This window comes from Pocillopora verrucosa, chromosome 1, assembly GCF_036669915.1.
Source record: "Pocillopora verrucosa isolate sample1 chromosome 1, ASM3666991v2, whole genome shotgun sequence".
Classification (NCBI taxonomy): Eukaryota; Metazoa; Cnidaria; class Anthozoa; order Scleractinia; family Pocilloporidae; genus Pocillopora; species Pocillopora verrucosa.
The window spans coordinates 32,056,418-32,062,085 of NC_089312.1; the positions used below are offsets into that span (position 1 = coordinate 32,056,418).

A 5,668-nucleotide genomic window follows, 5' to 3' on the forward strand; every position below is an offset into this window, starting at 1 on the left:
ATTCTCTGCCAATTTCTCTAGTCTCGAAAGATCAAAGCGACAAGGTCCTCATGAAGGAAATAAAATATTAAACTGGGTAGATGAGCTCACAATTCCTTTGTTTATATCTTAACTTGTGCGCGTCAGTGTTGGGTTGATTACATTACAACATTTTGCAGCACCTTAGCTAATTCCGAGGCATAATTGGCAAGAAAAATAAGTCCTTTACGCTCTGATTGGTAAAAGCATACCCTTATGCTGTGATATGCTTGGAGCGAGATACATACCCCGAGGCAGCGATCCGAGTGATTGATATACCACTCGATACGCTACCGTAAAGTCATAGTATTTTTCTTTTTAAGAAAAAGATATACATAACTTAAAAATCCCTTCTTTTCCCTGCTGTTTGCGAACTGTTGTCATATTTGGCACTACCAGCTGAGTTGATAACGTTAATTGGTCACCATAAAGAGTTTCGAGGCTGAAAGTTCGAGCGTTAGCCCTTCTTCAGAGCGATGACGAAGGGCAAACGCTGGAAACGTCAGTTTTGAAGCTCTTTACTGTGGCTAATTCCATTTACGCTATCAACTCGGTTGACAATAACAAATTACCCTGTTACTATGTTCTTCCACCGACGCAGCACCACAGTTTCTTTAGCACCAATGATCTATCGTCACCATTCTGCTTTGGCGTGGGTGACACGTGTCGTGTTGTTTTTTTTTTGTTTGTTTTTTTTTTTTTGCAAAGATAGCTTTATTTTAATGATGTCGGGCGAGTAGCAGTTCTAAATGTATGATTTTAAGTCTCTGTTTGTGGACGCAAATAAATTATGTGCCCTCGTCTAATACGCAACTGCATTGCAGGCCACATTCGCGGCTACATGTACTTAGGAGACTCTTGAAAACTTTCATGGCCCAATCATTTTAAACCAAAAACGTCCGTTTTGACACAGACACTGCTTTTTCACCAAAGTCGAGTGCATCGATGATTGATTTTCCCAAATCTACTCAGCAACAGAGTTACTTTCAAGGCTATGTGGCGCGCGAGAAGTGTGTGAAACCACCGAGGTGTGAAAATTGAAGAAGAGAGAGACTAAGAACACTTTATTACATATATGGTCATATATTTGTCTTATGTGGATAGCTTCCTTGACTCTCGGGTGCATGTACCAGTGCGAGTCTCGATCAATAAACTTAACTTTATTCCAAAGCGGGCGGTGGCCGGTTGGCGAGCTCAGAAACGGTGGATGTCTATGTACGGGCTAAACATATTTGCCGCTTGTGTTCTTTCATCTTCTCTTGCATAGATCTTCTCATTTCACTAATGTAGATTTTGCCGCATTCACAGGGAATCCTGTAAACCGCGCTGTCCTGTCTAGCTGGATTGACAGGGTTCCTCTGGTCGCCCTAAATGCGATCTAAGTGTCGTGTCGGACTTAAAGACTGCGCGGATGCCTTGTTGTAGGTAACGGCGAAGAGGCTCTGATAAACCACAGTTTATCATTACTTATTACCGCGATGAGCATTAGCCTCTTTCACGATGGTCATATATTTTATTTTTATCAGTCCTTTGTCTCGGCTCATAACGTCATCCGACTACTGCCACCCACGCAGTCTTTCTCAGTTCCTGGGATTTCTCCCAGGTCCTCACGGTGTATTCACATAGGAGTCATAACTGACGTCTCACCAGCTCCCACCGAGTTATCAAAACAAAATGGAAGACCGTAACGGGTTATAATTTTGGGAAATAAACAACAAGGACCCCGCTTACCCCCGCATTTCCTCATAAGTTAATGGCGATGTCTTCAATTGTGACGAGTCTAAAAAAGGTGACTGGCGTAATTTTGCACAGCTGCTGAACATATTGAACAGGATGATAGAATTTAGACAACTTTTCTTCACCAGACAACAAGGATCCTGCTTACCTCCGCATTTCCTCATGAGTTAATGGCGATATCTTCTGTTGTGACGAGTCTAAAAAAAGGTAACTGGCGTAATTTGCACAGTTGCTGAATATATCGAACAGGATATATTTAATAGAATTAAGATAACTTTTCTTCACGAGAGGAACGGATCAACACTGAGATACTTTAATGCAGACATCTTTATATATGAACCCGTTTAACCCCGCTAAACTTTACACCACAGTCCTAACAGCAGAAATAAGAGATCCTTAGAATTACCTTTTTTACATTTATATTAAACAGCAAGCCACCATAACTGTGCTATCGCTGTGTACGTCTTGGCTCCTGGTGCTGTAATGCGGGCATGGAATTCAAGAAAAACTAAAAAAATTAAATTTATCACATAATAGTTGCGATCGTGAGTAAAGTTGATGTCAACAGAAGATTCTTCAGACATGATTTGATGCTACTCTGGTTTAAAGATTTAATGTATATAACCGATAAGTTACAATTCATAGGCCCCCTTGGTCTAAATATTGAGAAATAGTAAAATGATAAAACCGGTCTTATCAGGGTGTAATTATTTAACCCTCTGCAATCTTGAGCTTTGAGTATGTGCACAGGAAAGTTCGAAAAAAGCTGAGAATGTACGTAAGGAATAAATGAGAGGCAGCTATCAGGTATAAATTTAGTATCGCCAAAACCAACACGTATTAGGGTATTCCCCTAATTGGCTGAAACGCGTTTGTACTTAATTTATATATCTGTTGTCCAGCGCAAATACGCTAGTCGAGTTGGCATGCGGTTACGAAATTCCCAACCATAACAAGCATTTGCATTTTAAACGGACAATCGGCCATGTCAAAGCGTTGTTGTTGGAACGGAAATCGTAAAGCGTGACATTAAATTTGGGTCTACCAACTTAAACGAAAGCCAAGCGTGGGAAAGAGCACACTTAATTATCAGTAAAAATTTATTAATCATGCATTCGCTAATATTACATTCAAATTTTGAAATACGCGACGATGAAGAACTTTGTAAAGTTATTTATTTCAGAGATTCATTAAAAAAGAGCATTCATGAAATGAATCTCGCGTCCACCTGTTACGAACAGTTTTGCATTAAACCACGTGTAAAACACGTGGGCGGTGGGCACGCGACAACACAAGATGGGTAATTTGCGTATATTAAACAAAACAATTACGAGGTACTTTCAGCCTTGACGACACTTTTGTTGTATTTTACAAAATAGAACCGGCGGTAATTTATCTTTTCGAAATAAATAAAGTGGCATACAACTTGAAGCTAACATGTGTTCTGGCTCTCAAAGCTAGCAACTTTTTTCTCTATTTCTCAAACAGCGGTTTGGCTATTCATTGGATTGACGCAATTTTCTTTACCTTTAAGTGTCTTAATTGATTCTTTGAAGCTAACTCACGTTTTTCAGTTTTCCTGTGTAAAACAGAATGAACTGTCAGAAATGTACGTCTTGCGGAATATATTGTTTTAAAATGTCTTCATTAGCCCCACCTGCGATGATGGATATTGGGTTTTTCATTGCTGCTGACTTAAAGAAAATGTCACTCCACGACGCAAGTAATTACAAGGAATTTATGCTCCGAACTTCACGTGAAAATTACATGAATTCAGGAGAATAATCGCGGCACGTGCCTTATTGTTGTTGCCAAACAATGGGAATTGTTCTCACAATAATTTCTTCACGATATGAAAATTTTTGTTATAGTTACATGGTCTGTACTTCAGCGTTTCCATTTCTGCTGTATATCATTTAACCATTTAAATCGGTTGCGTGTTCAAAGCGTCTGCTTTTTTACACACGCAATTATGTTTATTAAAACAGCTAATACGCTCCTCTTTATTGGAATTTTAGACGCTCGCATCAAATTTTAATTACATCAACGAAGGGGTAAATAAATTTCGGTAATGTAAAGAGTTCACTGAAATATTTCATTTTTTCTAAGTTTTCTCCTTGAATTTTATTGAACGTGCTATCTTTTGAATTTGATCGTTGCGTGATAAGTGCCCAAATGATATTGAGTCTTAAAAGATCAGCTGGCAAATAATACTTGTTTAATGAATAATCAGTTCATCCCTGAATACTGCCCTGCACAACTTTCTTGGCATAATTCTAACGCGTTTTTTTTTTTTCTTTCTTTCTTTTTTTTTATCGTTGTCTATTACTATTATGCTGGTTTTACTATTTGAGTCGACTATACGTAACGCTCCATAGGAAGAATAAGGGGGTCTAAATCCTCGGCCTCATCGGAGCAGCGGGATTTTTTCTTCTTCTTCACTGACACAAAAAAATTCTTGCAAAGATAGGATCACACTTTATTACTCAAATACCTCCTTCTGTTTCATTTATTTGGGAGGGTGGAGGTGGTGGGTTAACCGAGAGTTAAAGATTAAGTAAATTCTGTGTTTCAGTGTCAAAGTTTGGACGCTCTCCCCTCTTTTATCAAAAGTTCCTGAAGCCTTCCCAAACCCCCCCCCCTCCCGCCTGAGCAATACCTTCCTCTGCAATGTACACTCAGATAAATTCCCAGCGCAAAGAAATCGTAATCATTGGACAAATTGATTTAGCAGGTATTTGTAATTTGAGCGAAATACCAATTTCGAGGTACGAGGTAAGATCGAGTCCCCGAGTAACAAACTGAAGGGTTCGTGGAACTTGTTCCATATAGCCCCGTTGGAATACCTTGTTTTAAGCGCACGTACAGATGTTAAAAAAAGACGTGAAAAAATGCTTCTCGCAGAAAGCCACTAGCGATGAAGGCTGTGTATAGGGCTGTCAATCTAAAAAATATGTGAAAAAATTGGGGTTTGCAAAGGATACTAGTGGAGTTCCGAAATGAAATAGAATGTGCTTTACAGAAAAGCATCTGAAGTACAGTTTTGATCAAAACCACGTTTTTCAAATTTGAAATATCTTCACTTTCCCGCGGAAAGCCGCTAGCGATGAAAACTGTGTATAGGGCTACCAATCTAAAAAAAGGTAAAATAAAATTGGGGTATGTATTGGATACAAGTGGAGTTCCGAAATGTAATAGAATGTGTATTACGGAAAGCAACTGAAAAGTGTGTAAATTAATGCACTCTGTAAAAAAAAATTTGCTCAAAACCACGTTTTGCCCATTTTGAATATCTTCACTTAGTCAAAATTCGTTTTTAAATGTCTTTATGTATTAATGTAACTTGTGACCACAGATTTGGAATCCTCTAGCTACAGATGGCCGGACTGCGCACACCTTGAATTTTTTAGACGGCGCAGTTTGAGCGAGATGCTTAAAAGGTTTGATAAAATTTTCCTTAAAGGTATTTAATGAGTCTCTAGGCCCATACGAAACGCCGTATTTCAGCCACGAATCATTTTCACAAACATCGGTAGATAGCGAAAGAAAGTACCAGCCAACCCTCGAACAAAGCGGGCAAATTGCCTAGGCCGTACCCCGTTTTCTTATTGAAAGGTAATGAATAATAGAGGTATTGATATTTCTCCCTGTTCCTGAGTGGTTCTTTCTTCCAGCAACTTTAACGGCCAGTTTTATTATTGTACTCTATTACGGTGGCCCCTGATTTTTTTTGTCCCTAGTCTACCAAAGCACCTTACTCGATCTCACACCCATAAGAGATCTGGGCACCAGTCGATTTAGGCGCCATCGCGCCGGCCGTTATTTGTGTTCAGCACTTGTTGTTTTTCTTTTGATAAGGAAAAAGTTTTAAAGGAAAGTTTTTTTACAGATTACAGCGACGTGAAATGAACAA

The 5,668-nt window shown here is 39.0% G+C and overlaps 1 long non-coding RNA gene across 1 annotated transcript; it reads left to right on the forward strand.

Moving 5' to 3' along the window:
- Positions 1–1,704: 1,704 nt before the first annotated feature.
- On the forward strand, positions 1,705–2,447 carry LOC136283829 (uncharacterized). The gene is made up of 2 exons (XR_010718931.1): positions 1,705–1,962; positions 2,186–2,447. It is a non-coding gene; the product is annotated as an uncharacterized lncRNA (long non-coding RNA).
- Positions 2,448–5,668: the final 3,221 nt, after the last annotated feature.